We start from the raw sequence: 18795 nt of genomic DNA on the forward strand, positions 1-18795 counted from the left end.
AGATTTGATAATGAATGTATGCAATCAACTTCATTAAAGACAGCTCGGACATAATAGTATTACAGCCAGGGTTTTGAGCTGGTGTTCTTAGCCTTTTTTACCTTTTCTTCTTCTCTTATGGTTCTGACGTTGTTATAAGGGTTCTGGCAATGTTGGTGGTAGCAGGTGGTCGGATGCCCCTCCTAGCGCTACTTGTTTTGTACTGGTAGAGGTATTGGTTAGCATTGCTTTTTATGTTACACGTCACGGGAAAAACTGTTTAAGACCTACCGGTGTTCGACCTTGTAAGTGTTACGCTGTTGTTCGATTCCATTATCATAAATTCAGGCTCTATAAATCGACAAGCTCCTTTACAGACTTCGGAAAACTCCAACCAAATGCGTCAGAACTTCATGCAAGGAATTTTAACCTTCGCCTGAGATGTGGTGGAAGAAATAAGGCTAACAAAGGTTTTCTTTCCTATTTCTTTCGTCAGTCTTGTAGAAAATTAGGCTGACTAGATTCGTATTCAGTTCCCTCCCTCTCTCTGACGCGGAGCGTCTAATTTGCATCAGGAATTAATTCAGGTGTCAAGTCGAGTGAATTATTTTATAATAGCCTGCGCGGGCTTCTTGTCCCAGCCGGCGCCTCGCGCGCAGATGAAGAAGCCGTGCGCACCAGATAGGCGGCGCGGCGCGTTCTGACGCGGGATCCACCGGCAGGGATATTAAAGAAAAAGAAGGCTCGCTCGGGAGGCCACGCCAGTTGGCGAGCGCCGCCATCAAATTTCCATCTCTGGCTGCGCGCGCGCAATGTTTTAGGAATCAGCCGGCAGGCGGCAGCAGCTGGCGCTACGACGGCGCGTTGTCGCCAAACTTAGACGTCTCCAGGCGGCCAATGCTCGGCGCACCATCAAATGTTTGTTAGTGTCGCGCCACGTGTTTGCAGTATAGTCTGGTGCAATTAGCATTGCTGCACTGGGCTTAAACATTTTCTAGGCGTATGCAGCGATCAAATAACTTGCTGAAATTCCTCCGAATAAATTTGCTAAGACGTCGATATTCCGACAGGGAACCTCATCTTACATTCAAGGCATAAACTGCAGACTGATCCACTGTTATTTCTTATTATTCTTTCACTTCCTCACAAGTCAGCACGAGGATGAGGTGACTGCATACACTGCCTCCCTTCGAAGTAGATCATTTTATAAAATATGGAAGCATAGTCTTCTGCAAAAAAGAGTTGATAAAAATAAAATACGCACAAGTGCTTGTACACTACTGATTTTACGCAAACTATTGTAGTCATACAGTACATGATAATCTTCATAAAAATGGAGATTTTTCACTTTATTGTATAGAGTCACAGGTAGTGAAAATTGGTAAGGAGGGTTGTTGGAAGGAGAGTGTTATGGGAATGATTTGGGAGAAACAAAAAAAAAACCTGTTAGAAAACGAGAGAGGAAGGGAAATTTAAGAAGATGACTGACGCGGACAGAAAGAGGAATATTCTGTTAAATCGTGAGAGATCTGCATTTTTCGTGGTCCGGTTGTCATAGTGTGTAACTGCAGGGTTGGATAGATGTGTTGGTTAAAGTGTGGCAGAAGGTCGGTAATCAGGGTTAATACGATAGCGTGTTTGGTGTTAAGATTCCTGGAAATGTAGGAAATGCGTAAATGTCCAGTGTGAAACAGGAGAAGGGAATTGAAGGGAAAGGTAAACTTTGTAACCTAGTGGTGTTCCAGTGAGCTTGATCGTGCAGGTGCAGACCGCGTAAGATGTCATGCAGGAAGATAGACTACCGGTAAGATGTGCCGATAGTAAATTCGTGCTGCGCAGCAAAGACGACGGAAAGGTTTACTAGTGAGGATTCGAGAGAGTACGTTCCTAGAAGAGCAACGTATTACTCCTTCTGACATACGCCTCGCGAAATGTCTCCAACGAGAAAATTCGAGAAATTGGAGGTAATTCAAAGGCTTACCTACAGTCATTCTTTCTTCGCGTTTGCGAAACGAACAGGGTAGTTAGTAGTACCATAACTAGCCTCCATCACACAACGTCAGATGTGGACGTAAATGAAGCTCCCTTTGTTCTCATGTTGTTTCACCAAAGAAAATAACGTCTAGTCTATCCTGCTGCATACAGTGATTATATTTTGGGTAGTGCCAGAAGCTTATCTGCTGCTCGAAGCTAGGAAAATGCCACGGGAGGGAAGTTACCCGTAGAAATATCGGCAGGGTACGAAGAGTATATACTACCGCATTCCTATAAAATAATAAAACGTTTTCACTTCTGTGCTAATTTGGCACTGTGACTTCGTGTACGGCAGTCTTACAGCATAACTAGCAGTTAATGGTCGACGGGGGAGAAAGGAAGGAAAAGGTAAGGAATTAATTATATCAGCTGCATCGGGTCTTTATGCGGAATCAGCAGTGACGAGTGATAATGGGTTCCGGACAGGAACTCAAAACTGGTATCTCCTGCTTACTAGCCAGCTGCGTTAACCACTAGGCCACCCGGACACAGTGTTTACCACAAATGCGGAGTCAGAGGGATAGTGTGCGAGATAATCCGCGCAGTTGCGATAAACACTGTCTCTCGGTGGAGCAGTGCTTAACGCAACTCCCAGTAAACAGGAGATCCTCTGTTAGAGTCCTGGTTCGGCACGTATTTTCACTCGTCGCCGCTGATTCTGCATAAAGTTCCGATGCAGCTGATATCATTAGTTCCTTCCCTTTCCCTTCCTTTCTCCCCCTCCACGATCAATTTACATAATTTGTCCGAAAGAAAAGACATCATGCACTCACACAATATTTGGCAGTATCTCAGCACTGTGGCCAAAAACTACAGTTAACTCATGCGTCAACTTGAGTCACAAGCTGTTCACAAATAGCTACATCCCGTCAGTAATATACCGTTCAATTTTCGCTCTAGTTCCCACCCAAAAATATTATGTATAAATGTCCTTGCACATAGCTGAGAGCTTATTTTAATAGACTAGGCTCCAAAAATCAAATGTTAACAGTAAACTCGTACATATTTTTTATAAGAATAAACGGCAATGTGAAGACTTGTATGAAAACTTTGACAAAAGTCTATTTCATCTTCCCTCCTTCCAGGAGGCACAAATTCAACCTCGAAAATTCTCTCTCTCTCTCTTAGCTTGTGACTAGTAGCTCATTGGCGCCCCGGTGCAATTAATTCCTTAATGTTGGGAAGTGAGATATTGTCGTTGCGTCACTCCATTCCAGTCTTTTCTAAGTATGGAAAGTTGATTAATTTTACCCGTTTTGTAGATCTCAGTTGGTCATCTGAAAACATAAATTTTTAGGAGACATTTCATAAAAGGCATTGCGTTCATCTGGGGAATTACCGCAGTACCGATGGAGGAAGTAGTATGATTTGCCATTCCCTGGGATATTTCGTCAATCTGGAAGCCACAATGGATCAACACACTTATTTACACCACCGCAGTTTACGTGTGTAGTTCTAGGAGCACCACTATGAGTTTACCGTATTCTCCTGGCAACCAAAATCCCCGGATTTAAACCCAATCGATAATCAGTAGGGCTCCTCGATTAGGCTGTTTGCACCAAGAGTCCTGAATCGAGAAATGCATGGCTTCACAACCCTGTCGAAACCTTCCACAACCTCAATGACTCTCTTCCTTCACCTCTTGCAGTGGTCCATACTGCAAAAGGTGTTTATTCAGTCTTTTGACAGGTGGCCACATTAATGTGAGTGGAAAGTGTGTGAGTTCCTCAAGCCAACAGAGTAAATGGGAGGTCTCCATGTTCCTAGTCAGTGCTTAAATCAACTTCTGTTTGAAAATATTTATTTTTCGTACTGAAGCCTTTTCACTACTCCGAATGCAGGTTCATCGACTGAGTTCTTATTTCGTATTTAATTTGGATGTAGTACAATAAATGTAACAGACAATTTAGCAGTCTGATTCTCAATCTTCCAGACATGCATTGTCCATGTGTTTTTTATCCTCATCCTTCTTTCCATCTTGTGCACGCGTGTTAAGACTAGGACGACGCATACAAATGTAGTCCAAGACACTGAAGTCCACGAGCTTGTAACAGCACCGCATGATGTACATTAAATAACTACAAGCATAGGCGACACCTTTAACTTAACATGCTGTCATACCACGCCATGATTCTTCCCCCACAACATCCCTTTTCAAGACGGTTTCATTGCAGGTGGTGCCACTTTCCCTCCAAACGAACCATTTGTTCACTGTCCAGCCTCTATGCTGATGTTTCAACAGTAAACTGCACTTGCTTAGCAGAGCACACACTAGTGGACATCTGTAGTCTCAGTGTTCTGATCCTCGATTTCTCAACTTATCAGGAAATTTCTACTCTTGCCCGGCCGGTGTGGCCGTGCGGTTCTAAACGCGTCAGTTTGGAACCGCGTGACCGCTACGGTCGCAGGTTCGAATCCTGCCTCGGGCATGGATGTGTGTGATGTCCTTAGGTTAGTTAGGTTTAAGTAGTTCTAAGTTCTAGGGGACTGATGACCTCAGTAGTTAAGTCCCATAGTGCTCAGAGCCATTTGAACCATTTGAGCCATTCTACTCTTGAGATAGTTCTACATTTAGTAAGTATTTGCCTTACAGACATCCTTCGATTTCGTCATATAGCACAAACTGTCATGTCTCTTGTGGGTTTGTTAAGATTGGTCTATCTATCACAGGCCAACGATGAATATTTTTGGTGACTCGGAACGGTCGTCAGAGCATTTAAATGACACTTTGTCACATATCCATTGCTCCTGAGGTAGTGGTCTGCATCTGAGCTTCGTCGAGATGTTAAAGCATCTGTCACGAATGGACATACAATGAAGATTTAATGTCAAGGACATTTGCATTAGACGTTCCTAAATTTTTGTCTAGCACTATTCAATGGTGTTTTAATGATTTTCATTGTTTTTGTATGTAGTTTTGTACATTCACGTTAATTTATTTATTGATTTCTAGTTCCTTTGGATTTCTTTTTGCATAAATTATCTTGAGAAAACTCTGACAAGAGTAAATAAATTCATAATACTTGTATTGGAGGGAGAGAGAGAAAAAGAGAAAGGAATATAGCTCATTTTAGATGTAGACAGCCACTGCCTTTCCTAAAGTACTTCTCTAAAATATATGTGAAAATACAGACGAACTCTAAGCTGCTGTATGTATTTGGGATGAATTAAACCAGCGTTTTCCACATACGTAGTACAGTCTTTAAGCTCTGAGACTGCATAGTGGCGATGTAGCGCTTACGAGCTCGTTTGGGGTGCCGTGGTATAGCTACTTCGCAGGTAGCCTCTCGTCCCACCAGCGGATGAGAGCTGTGTGTATACACCGTAAGCATAACTATGGTGGTCGTTGCGACGGTGATCTGAAGGCGCTCGTAGCATTTCTAGTATATCGTAGTTATGACAACGGACAAACACCAAAACCTGTCAGGAATTATGCGAAACTTCTAGCGACACATTTCAAACGATTCAGCAAGTTTAAGGTGACGATGCATTGAGTCGCTGTGTTGTGTTTAGGTTGCACCGAAGTTTTTCGCAATGGAGAGATACTTTTCAGGATAATGTGCGTCTTAATCGGCCACAAACAGTTCGAACTAAACGAGACTGAAGATGTTGCAATGTTGGTAAACGGTAAACGATCTCGCCAGTGCGCGCTATTAAATGCTGACTGATGACTTGGTACGTCGCGTGGTGCTCAGCACGGTGTGCTAAGCATCCTGGCTCAAGACCACCATGATGACCACACGATGACGCGTGGGGACTAGTAGTGCTGACGATGGTCCGATGTTTCTAAGACGGATCATATCCGATACGCAACTGAGACGACAATTCTCCATCTGTAAAACGCCGGAATCGCCCCTACAGAAAAAGCACGACAAGGTCAAGTAATCAAAACGTGCTGTATGGAAACCTTTCTCCGTTTACGTGATTTATTTAATGTTAACGGTCCTGAGCTTTGGCGTGGGAAAAACTGGCCGTTGCTATACTACTGTGGCCATGCATTTCGTTGTGTCCACGTCGAAGAGAAAGTTGCAAGGCAGCGGGCCACCGATTAGGTGCACTCCGTGTACGGATCTGATGTCGCACTTTGGAATTTTTACACAAAAACAATCCCATGTCGGCGTAAACTTGATTGAGTTGGAGAAGTCACTATTGCCACATCAGAAGCCTTACGGGAAACAACTGTACACCGTTTTAGGCGGCATCTTGTGAGACATCCTGGTTCTTGAGTGTGCCTATACTCCACCCGTCAGTCTCAAAACTTAATGACGGTAAAGTACTCTATACGTGCATTATGTACACGGCACTTGAAAATATAAGGCTATTGCGTAACTTAGTGAGGCTCCTGTACAATAAACGACCGCTTGAGCAACCCACACTCCAGCCCAGTCTCATGTACTACGTGGTGGCCAGCTCTCACTTGTGGGAATACCTCACTGAATATTCACGCTGCCAAAATGTGAATTACGTAACAAATGAACACGACATATATACCATTTGGCAAAAAGGATATCAGCCCAAATAGTGGGTAACGCCCAAATAGTGGGTAATGCATGACATCATCCAATAGTATCAATCTTATTACTATTTGCCGTCATTTTCCCCAGCTCATATTTCATTGTCGTTTATCGCAAACTAATACAATTACTCGTCCTTTGCTACTGGATATTACTTCGGACCTTCAGGCACCATAGCGTAAATAGTTTAGGCGTGTTGAGTAAACTACAACGGAGATGACTGCAATATTTATTGCGATAATACAGTTCATGTAATTTGATGTATCTTTCAGGAATTCGGTATTTCTTCGCAGAATTTTAGGTCAATCCTTAAACTAAATTAATTATAAACAATACATACAAATGACAAAATTGGTTTTATATGTTATTAGGTAAATATGTCTATTGGGTGATCAAGCTGTCTTGTCTGTACCCAAAACCATTTAGCGTTCTCGTATATCGCAAATAATATTCTCTCTCTCTCTCTCTTTCTCTGCTTCTCTCGTTGTGTGTGTGTGTGCGCGCGCGTTTGTGTGTGTGTATGTGTGTGTGTGTGTGTGTGTGTGTGTGTGTGTGCAGCGGTAGTAGTAAGTTCAATATTGGTGTACTCTGTAAGCCGTCTGTTTGTCACTGAGCGTGTTTCTGTTTTCTTCTTTGTTGCTCCCTGTATGATATAGTCTTCCTGAAAAATGACCAAAGCTTTTTATTTCTTCCAAGGACTATCATGTCCGTTTTGATCAAGCGTTACGGTTTCTCTACAGTCAGAGTTCTTCATACGTAGGAAGTGTACTTTAATTTTTCAGTGTTTCAGTACTATTTACATCTTAGGTAACATTTTTTGGGAGTTATTCCAATTTATTCAAAGTTGAAGATGGCATATCAAACCATATTTTCCTAAACTGTTGTAGTAATACATTCACTTGTTTGTTGTATATTTATTTATTTATTGTGAGTCAACAGTCTTCTGAAACAACCTACATCCTCAATTGTTCAAACGTACACTCTCAGAAATTTATGGTTCAGATGGTTCAAATGGCTCTGAGCACTTTGGAATTTCATATGTGAGGTCATAAGGCCCCTAGAGCTAAGAACTACTTAAACGTAACTAACGTAAGGACATCACACACATCCATGCCAGAGGCAGGATTCGAACCTGCGACCGTAGCGGTCGCTCAGAAATTTATCTCTCAAATTTTGGCATATGCCTTATACCCGTAGACTTCTCTTGACCAGGAGTGCCGTTTTTGCCAGTGCTTTTTACGTCCTTCTTGCTCCGTCCATCATGCCTATATAGCACAATTCCTCGACTTTTTCTACTTCATGATTCCTATTCTGACATTAGGTTTATTTTTGTTCTCGTTTCTGCTACTTCTCATTACTTTCGTTTTTCTTAGGTTTACTCTCAGATGCATATTCTGTACCCATTAGGCCGCTCATTCCATTTAACATGCCGGATAATTCAGTAAATTATCTTCAATTCGGTTACTTTTTTTCTTGGCAGTGAGACAGACTATGCATCTGAACATGTTGTGTTTTGTTCGTGGGCTCTGTTGCCCCTGTCTCTATGTGTGTAAGTTGTTCTCTTCAAGCTGTACGTTTATTTTAATTTTTCTATGCTTCTTAAGCACTGTCTTGCAAATATATCCATTGTTTGTACCATAGCAAAACAATTCAGGAACTCTTTATAATCATGTCTGTTTCAAGATATTTTGTGTGTTTGTGCCATAAGCATCATTGAAGGCAGTTGTTCAGAACTAACTGTACTGATCTGTCTGTATTATCATGTTATCATCTTGCCAGATGTATCTTTTCTGGGGATGTAAAAACTCTAAACGTTGAAAAATTTAGTGGTTTTGATTTCACGGTAGTGTATCGTTCATCGTGCTTGAATTTACGTCGCAAGCAATAAGTCGCAGTATTTGTCAGGTTGTGAAAATTGTTTATTTGTCTCATGTTTCGTGTACAAATAGTATGATTATCAGAAATTTCTGCGTGTTGCACGAGTGTTGCATGGGTGTAGACGAAACGATTAGCAAGCAGAGAAAACAGCTTGTAACTTTACACTTCGAATCAGCGTGTCGGACAACGTTTGAATACATTCGAAACATTCAGCTCGTCTGTGACAGACATGCCAGTCTGTTCGGCCGTGTACGGTTATGCTGTGATTGATGCAACCTAAAGAGGGCTGGAGAACCGAGAGTTGTTTGTAGAGCAGTTAGTCTAAAGCCAGGTCTGTTTACAAGTACTACAACGAATATGGCCGGCGCTCCTACACGGATGCCAGCTGCTTTAACTGCAGCCGGTGGACGAGCTATTGTCTGGGGACGGAGCACGGACAACAGCGATCCGTTCCCTAAATGTCCGCCGCTGCAACTGCGCGTCCGCGATGCACGCGCCGAATCGAGCCGGCCACTAATGCGCTGTTCAAACAGCGGCCGAGCCGGCTGCCCGGCGCCTGAAAATACCGTCGCCGTTGTTGCAAATTGCGCCGCTTGTTCCGGGGCAAACAGGGCGCGCGCGTCCTCGCTGAAAGCGGCCGCTGTTGGCGGAGCTGTTGGCGCTCGAGGACCGACACGACAGCACGCGGCCCCCCTGCCGTTATCTGCGTACCGGCATACAAGCACACACGCTCTTCGCGGAACACCAACACTCCATCGTCCAGCCCTACTCGCGCGAACTGCACTGCTAGTGCCGGATATGCGGACACTGTACATAGTCTAGCTTCGCAGTCATTCGCTCTACTGCGACTTGTACTAGGTGCTGCAATGAGAGAGTGTAAATGACATTCGCTCCTATCGGACGAAGCTGGCTTCATATAAAAGAAATAGCTTTTATTTATTTTTATTTTTGTTTGGAGACTACGAAGCAGACGAAGTAATCTTATTAAATGTTGATAATTCTTATGGGTTATATGGCCGTGGTCCATGGAATTCTTCTATTCCTAACGTTTCGTCCAATACTACGTTGGACATCCTCAGATGTATGGCTGGTCCTGCTGAGTCCTGCCGACTGACGAGTCGGGCGTCGGGGAGCGGCCTAAATACCGAGGAAAGTGGGCGTGGTCTAGCTTGCACATAGTAGCAGAGAGAAAACTAGTCAAAGATAAAATGTAACTATCGATAATAGTCCGTCATAGATAAAAATCACTTATCGATTCTGTAACGCCACTGTCCATATCTCGCTTAATTTCAACGCCTCTTCTTTTCTATTAAAATTATCTTCATGTTTTTAAATTTCAATAGCCTCCCTATACAGTCGTGGATAATAGTTCGTGGTAGAACTTAAAACTGTAGTTTCAGAAAACGTAACTACATGGTCACCTGACTGAAGTGCATGTTACGCAACGGCCGATTTATCTATTTTTCCCAGTCGGTAAAGACTTTTATCCTCCTTTACCCTCGTATTCACACTTCTTTTCGTAGTACCAAAGCCTTCATTTTATGATAATCTTATTAAAATAACGCTTGACAGACGAAACGGACACAGAAGACTTGCAAAGATAAAAAAGGGTGTTTCTCATTCAGAGAAAAGGGCTAGTACCAAACACAGGGCCGGCCGCTGTGGCCTAGCGGTTCTAGGCGCTTCAGTCCGGAACCGCGCGACTGCTGCGATCTCAGGTTCGAATCCTGCCTCGGGCATGGATGAGTGTGATGTCCTTAGGTTAGTTAACTTTAAGTAGTTCTAAGTTCTAGGGGACTGTTGACCCCAGATGTTACGTCCCATAGTGCTCAGAGCCATTTGAACAAACACAGGCCTTCATCTGAAGAACAAATTTCTGAGAAAGAACATTTTGAGGACATCATTGTGCGTAAGTGAGGCACGCACTACGGGAAAAGCGGAACATCAAGCCGTTTCAGATGTGGTGCTATAAAAACTATATAAAAAACGTAGGCGCACCAATAAAAAGAAATGATAGGTATCGCTGAGGAATGAAACATCAGAAACATACCGACAAGAAGAAGGGACCCAATGACAAGATATGTGATAAGACAGGATGAAATAACTTTCATGAAACAAAAGACTACCATACAGAGCAAAGCATATATGAGAAGGCAGGCATTGCAATATATACGAGCAGCGTTCGAGAAGCAATGCAACGCATTTCGTCGGGAAAGTTCGGTTGAAAAGAAAGGTAGAATTTGTTGTGAAACATTGTGAAATATTTCTGCTTCAGCCCTTATACAGGGTGTTACAAAAAGGTACGGCCAAACTTTCAGGAAACATTCCTCACACACAAATAAAGAAAAGATGTTATGTGGACATGTGTCCGGAAACGCTTAATTTCCATGTTAGAGCTCATTTTAGTTTCGTCAGTATGTACTGTACGTCCTCGATTCACCGCCAGTTGGCCCAATTGAAGGAAGGTAATGTTGACTTCGGTGCTTGTGTTGACATGCGACAGATTTTCTGTGAACGTTTGGGCAGGCATTGTTGGTGATGTCTTGATTGGGCCCCATGTTCTTCCGCCTACGCTCAATGGAGCACATTATCATGATTTCATACGGGATACTCTACCTGTGCTGCTAGAACATGTGCCTTTACAAGTACGACACAACATGTCGTTCATGCACGATGGAGCTCCTGCACATTTCAGTCGAAGTGTTTGTACGTTTCTCAACAACAGATTCGGTGACCGATGGATTGGTAGATGCGGACCAATTCCATGGCCTCCACGCTCACCTGACATCAACCCTCTTGACTTTCATTTATGCTGGCATTTGAAAGCTCTTGTCTACGCTACGCAACCCCGGTACCAAAAGTAGAAACTCTTCGTGCTCGTATTGTGGACGGCTGTGATACAATACGCCTTTCTCCAGGGCTGCATCAGCGCATCAGGGACTCCATGCGACGGAGGGTGGATGCATGTATCCTCGCTAACGGAGGACATTTTGAACATTTCCTTAGCGCCCGAAAACCCCAAACCTCAAACCACGCACCTTGAACATTTCCTGTAACAAAGTGTTTGAAGTCACGCTGGTACGTTCTTTTGCTGTGTGTTTCCAGTCCATGATTAATGTGATTTGAAGAGAAGTAATAAAATGAGCTCTAACATGGAAAGTAAGCGTTTCCGGACACATGTCCACATAATATATTTTCTTCCTTTGTGTGTGAGGAATGTTTCCTGAAAGTTTGGCCGTACGTTTTTGTAACACCCTGCAGATTCATGAAGTTCCGATAAGTGGCTGCGCTATACGTAGCTCTCAAATGGCATCTGTAGGGGAGGTGCGTTCCAAGCAGAGACCTGTCATTGAGTATATTTTGGTGGAAAACCAGAGCATCACAGGTATTCATAGGCATTTGCAGAATGTCTACGGAGACCTGGAAGTCAACAAAAGCACAGTGAGTCGTTGGAAGAGGCGTCTGTCATTATCGCAACAAGGTCGCACAAACCCGTCCGATCTCCCACGTGTCGGCCTGCCGCACACAACTATAACCCTGCAATAATGGAACGTGCGGACACTCTCATTCGAGATGATCGACGGATCACAGTCGGACCCCTCTCTGCACAATCCTGTAAGGTGGCGTAAGGCTGTTGCACTGAACACAGATTATGCTGAAAAACAGAGTTTTGTATCTAAAAGTATATGGAATATTATGTTGTATTGGAATCCTGAATAAAACAAACTTGTTTTCAGAAAAAAATGCGTTCTATTACTTGTTGAGCGCCCCTCGTACCTAAAATAATTCAAAATGGTGGGTTAAGTACTCCCCTGAAGTGAAGAAACTAGCAATGGTAAATGGAGAATGTAGCATCTACATAAGACATTCGGAACGCTGGTATTCCGAAAACAGTTGTGTCCTGGTTAACCATAAAGAGCTTAGAGATTGTGAAGTGTACAAGAAGAGTGACAAAATTGAAATGAGTTTCTGGACGACATTAGAAGACTCCAAATTACTGAAGAGGGTATCTGGACGGGAAAATTGTAGGTTAACAGAAATCACACCCATCAAAACAGCAGAAAATTTAAAATACGGGAAGTGACGTCTACTGGTTGGTATCCTATACTGACTGAACTGGCTTTCTCATGAAACCTCAGTGGATGATTTATTTGGCTTGGTACATACAGCGTGACATGACAATGACTTTGCTTATCTCTCCTGATGTGTGTGTGTGTGTGTGTGTGTGTGTGTGTGTGTGTGTGTGTGTGTGTGTGTGTGTGTCAGTGAATGATCCGTAGGTTTTCGATCTCCAACAATTACAATATTGGTAAGAAAAGGACAAGTGGCTGTAGCTAAAACTGTTGTCTCAGTCGGTGCGAAAAATTCTCGAAACATATCAAGGAAGCAGCAATCCCAAACACTAAAAACGAAATTCACATAGTTTTGTTTTTTAATTTATTCATGACTGGACATCACTCATGGTCCATAGTCGGACTCAGAATATCTTTTCAACATTTAAATGAACAACAACCTGAAAATTTAAAAAGCCAACACTTATTCATTAAATTAATTTACCCTAAAATTAAGTCAATGAGCTAAGATAATATATTCATTTCAAAGGAAGGATGATAAGATAATTCATGCTTATTCATTTACTCTATTAGAAAGGAACAAAAAATTTAAAAAATAATTGCGTTTTCTATAGTCTTATTTGTCCTTATTTTATAAAATCGTCAAGTTACAAATACTGTAAAACCACTTAATACTGAAGATGTGCGTGTGCCTGTGTGTTTTGTTTTTTTGTCTCTAGTTCTACTTTTATTTTTCCTTTGTTATGTCTTGTGCAAAGTCTTGCAGTAGTTTCCGTTTTTCTGTAAGTCATTTTTTTGTTTTTTCTTTTATTAGCTACATTCACTTAAAATTCTTTATTACTAATTAGTTTCTATATTGGCTTATTGTGAAGTTAGACTGTATAGCTCATACTTTCAGTAGAACATTATTAGAGCTTAGAATTGAAATATCATTACATAGTGATTTCAATTTATCGAAAGTTTTGCACGAATTACATAATAATGCAAAGAGGGCTGGTTTTCAGAAAGTAATTAATAAATATTGTCAAAAGATAGTCTACAATTCTGTACCCAGAAACATTAAACTCTTTGTGAAATTCTGTTTATTTCATTTCAGTATTAGTATTTTCTTTCACAATAAAATGAAGCTTGTTAAATCTTTAAACTTGTAAATTTATGTTTAATTTCATTACAGGTTTGTTATTTTTCCTTCTTTCACAACAAAGTGAAGCTCGATAAATCTTTAAACTTGTAAATTTATGTTTCATTTCATTACATGTTCCTTATTTTTCTTCCTTTCACAATAAAATGAAACTTGTTAGATCTTAGAACTTGTAATGATAATTGCACAGTTCTGATGGCTGTAAAGTCCCCTGTCGAAAGTGTATGACATGCACTGCACAGATGGAAGTATGATAGGCGCTCTAGCGTTGGTATAAGACGTCTCCTGACATTTTTTCCTACTCCCACTTTATCCCTCTAGACAGACCCTATAGAGTGTGGACGTTCCTTCGTCTCTGACAGACCATTTATTTACCAGCTATTCATTACAGATATAGCTACTATATCATTCCACCTATGATTTTGTGTTGTAATGGTGCGCTGATAGTAATAACTCAGTCTACTTTCTCACCCACGTGTTAGTCGACAATGGAAGTAAATCTCTCTACCATCATGGATCTTAAAAACCACTGTCATCACATTAATATTATGTGAGCGAGAAAAAAATGACCGTCAAAAATCTAACATACTTTTATTTGTACAATTTGGTAATTCTTAACAGAGGCAGATACCTAGAAACAGCTACAATGGAAGAGTTAACTCTTGTATTATAGAGCTGCACCCATGTATCTATTATCTATATGAAAATAGATCAAAAGCAGAGACTTCAGACACACACGCAGGGGCCAATTTCTTCAAATATGACCATATATAGGCCTACTCTTTTTTCGACAGAGTTGTAGAAGAGAGTTTTCTCTTAAAAATACTTTCTTATGCGCGAAGTTCGTCACACAAAGTATTCTTCACCTCACATTACCTGCGGGAAGGCTACACTCATAATCAACTGAATTGGAGTTAGCTGCTTTGTTGTAAAGAGATCACATACAGGTACACGAAAGGGGACCAATATTTATAGTTACTTTTCAAGCATATATTGTATCATATGGTATCAAACGATCATTTTTATTCAAATGTGTAACACATTCCGCTTTGTTAGATTGCTTTTTAATCTTATATTCACTGGTAGATGACGTCAGATGGTTGTTCCCAATTTTTGGTGGTCCTTATGGTAATCTCTCCATTTACCAGTGTCCTTTCATGTGCTCGCTGCAGCGTGCATAGATGATAAATGTGTGTATCTTTCGTCATTCAAGTTATGATCGATTACTGGAATGTATTTGACACTGCAGAACCATTTTCGCTGGACTCCTTGTGTAGAACGACATAGGCAGAGCCATCCCTTAGTTTCGTTGCGACTCTGGGCAATGACAATAAAGATTTGACAGGTATGTTAGTGTGATGTCGACATTTGTAAGTGGCGGCGCTGCAAATACACGTGTAACAAAACAAACATTGCAAGTTATTTACAATTATTGTCTCTAGTTAACCATCCTCTTAGTTTTTGCTGTATCGATGACATCCGTGATTATTTTTGTCATCTAAAGCTTATCTGTATAGTCCATCAGAATTTTTTCTGCTTCTCTTCAGCCCAGAGCATGGTTAATAATGCAGTGGCATCTCAGATGCTTCCTCTACAATGCTGGATCCTAGCTTTTCTGGTTCTTGCGTCACTGATGCAAGGCATGCGTAAATTGATCCCGATATATTCCTGTTGCTTCTTCGGTTCCGCAATTCTTTTCTACAAATATCTTATTTCCTTTACTTGAGTGAAATGCGCAAAGGATGGCTTACGCTGTACAACACCACATGATTTCTGTTACAGATCCGTTGATTTTCATATTACAAGTGACTGTTCAATGATCTTTTACTCATTAGTCAACGTCATCTGCTCAATTTACTATTTCTTTTATTACATAAGTGTATCTGTCTAAGCATTCCTTAATTTTTTCCTCGGTGTAGATACATAACAACAGCAGCGACAGCAAAATCTTTGCTTCAATCCATTTATTATTTTTGTATTTATTTCGTACGAGTCTACAATTGCTGTTTGGTTTCCTTACAAACGGTGAATTAGATTTCGATACAGGACCATTTTTTAGAGCCAGAAAGAGAAGGTGCCAGTTTAGTTATCAAACGCTTTCTCGATTTCGATGAAAACGATGAGTTGTTATCTGTTCACACTTGGGATTTTCTCAGTGATTATCCTCAGACTTAGAACCGACTGTCGTATTCCTCTATTGTTTTCTTTCAAGACATATGGCGTTAAAATTTTGGGTAAGTGTAATACTACTCTGAAAACTGGTAGTCTTCACATTCTTTTCTCGATTATTATTTTGAAGATGGTTGTGAGGACAATTTTCCTGACGTCTCTTAGTAGTTGTACTGTTCTGTATATACAGGACGTTTCTATTACGGGCCTTCGGAGTTAATAGAGGGGACCTGATAAAACTTTGATAGGGAACCCCTTTCTGGAGATGTACAGTCCGGATGTAAAATATGAAGACCGGACTACTTTCAAATCTCCTGGTTCACGTTACGCAGACGGAGGAGAAAATGAACTCCTGTGTGTTCTACTGCGCTCTACTCCAGCCAATGGCGTAATCAGTGTTTCGCGTACTCGTCGTCGGGTTCTCTTCTACGTGTCGAAGGACGTCTTCTTCAAAGTCGCGAGAGCGGAGCGACCATGAAGCACCAAATTCAAACTTGCTAGTCCAGCTTCTCGCAGTCGTCATTGTAGTGAGAATAAAATGGCGTGTGATGTAATTCAAAGACTGATATCATTTTAATACTATTCTCATGTTAAAATCGTTATTTCGCAGACAACTATGTCACGAAGAAGGTACCGTTTGTGTCAAACCATGGTCTGATGTAAGACGAAGGCCCTAATCCGATCAGATTAAATAAATAAATAAAATAAATAATCACAACTGGGGCTGGCAAAGGGCCCTCTTTTCAGTCATTTTGTGTACCGTGAAACCGGAGATCTAAAAGTGATTCAGTCTTTAAACTCCTTACGTATCTTCATCAAAACTTCGTCTACTAAGTTCCTTCAGTAGTCCCTATAAACCTATAATAGGCATTGAGAAACGCCCTGTATAATTCAATAGTGAGAACAAGGAGAGTTTTTCCTTAACCACTGATGCCTGGACTCTGGTACAACCCTGAAGGTTTCTGAGACATAATCTCCCAAAGAGCCTTGTTCAATTGTTCTCAAATCATTTTAACTTATGGAGGGAACCCGTGGTCATCAGCGGTTAGTTACAGACTAGTAATATTATTCTGTTCTTTTTTCGGTTCGTTACCCCATTTCCATTCGTTTTTGAGAAAATCTTCACCACTCTTAAAAGGATTTTAATATGCATGCACGAGAACATGTAACACAAGACAGAGTAGTGTAACAACTCTCAGACAGATATTAAAATACTGTGATGTGATTGACGTCGCTGAGGAGAAGCCAGTTATAGTGTCGTTGAGTCTATCTCTCATTTCATATAGTGAATCCATAAACGTCGTGCATACTGACAACTCATTATCAGTAAACCTTTCAAGCACTTATGTATCACTGTTAACGCTAAATTACCAATGCAGGACAAAAGAAAGTCGAGACAGGACAGAGTAGTACTCAATGCATATTTGAAGAGGAGGAGTACAGTGGCATTATTGAAGTAAACGTCAAGTACCGCCACTGAAACGTCCGCAGCTCGTGGTCTAGTGACTAGCGTTGCTGCCTCTGGATCGTGGGGTCCCGGGTTTGAGTGCAGGCCGGATTGGGGAATTTCTCTGTCAGGAGACTGGGTATTTGTGTTGCCCTCATCATTTAAAAATTGCTCTGAGCACTATGGGACATAACTTCTGAGGTCATCAGTCCCCTAGAACTTAAAATTACTTAAACCTAACTAACCTAAGGACATCACACACACCCATGCCCGAGACAGGATTCGAACCTGCGACCGTAGCGGTCGCGTGGTTCCAGACTGTAGCGCCTAGAACCGCTCGGCCACTCCGGCCGGCCCTCATCATTTCATCATCATCATTAGTGAGAGTGGCTAGATCGGATTGTGAAAACATTGGAGCGTATGAGAATTGGGACATTGTAAGGGTGCTGATGACCGCGCAGTTGAGCACCCCACAAACCAAACATCATCATCATCACCGCCACTGAATAGAGTGAGTCTGATTGCAAACAAGACACACAACTGCACTGCTGTTCAGATATTCTTAGCGCTATACATGTAGAACAAGAGATGGCACAAGAAATCAAACACAGTGACCGAGCCACGGGAAACCATTGGTTCCTTGTATCAGAAAATGTTTTTGAAGCTTCTCCAAAATTTTGTAGGTGGAGTTGCGGGTCACCCTCTATTACTGTATAACTATATTGCCACTGAAGATGATCTCTTGATTGTGACTAGGCTTGAGAGTAAACACTACATGCTCGAAGCAAATTTTTGATGGCGATCTTAAAATTTTACATTGCTATAGAACACCAAATGCAAAAAAAAAATTGTACAAATCATTTATTTCAGTTATTCGTAAGGTATCGTGTGCTACGGTTTCCGAGTTTCACCTTCCGTCCGCCTCAAGGTTAATACACGGGGTACGAGTTGTGGGTATTCCAATATAGAGTACGCAGCAGTACCAGCACGCTCCAGCGCGCGCGCTTGCGTGTGTGTGTGTCTGTGTATGTGTGTGTGTATATATGTGCGTAGGAATCTTGAAACCGCATGGAGGCGGCGGGAAGCCGCAAATAAGGGCTGGTCCTCGCTCGCTCGCTTTCCTTTCTGGTACCAGCAGCAGCAGCAGGCAGCAGCTGACATGAGGGTTTGTTAGTTCCGCTGGGTGCTGCCGCCAGAGTCGGCTAATTCGCTGTGATGTCGGGCCCCCTGCGCCCTGCGCCGTGTGCCGTGCAACTCTCTCCAACTTTGCACTTACAAGGCTGCCGCCCGCGATCGCTCTCTCGGCAAGGGGATAAAGGCAGGGAGGAAGGGGGGGGGGGAGCCAACGGAAACGGGGGAGGGGTCGGATCGGTTGCTTTCCCTTCACCCCCAACTTTCTGGGGATTCTTTCCAACTACAAACTGAGACGCTCGAGTCTAAAGTGATGCAACAGTCTAGTCTATCCCGCACATGTTGCTGTGATATTTACAGAGACAGAACTTTTTAATTGTTTGGTGGGGACGCTAATATCTTGCATAGAGCAACGCTTCATACACACAG

The sequence above is a fragment of the Schistocerca piceifrons genome, chromosome 1, assembly GCF_021461385.2.
Source record: "Schistocerca piceifrons isolate TAMUIC-IGC-003096 chromosome 1, iqSchPice1.1, whole genome shotgun sequence".
In the NCBI taxonomy this organism is placed as follows: Eukaryota; Metazoa; Arthropoda; class Insecta; order Orthoptera; family Acrididae; genus Schistocerca; species Schistocerca piceifrons.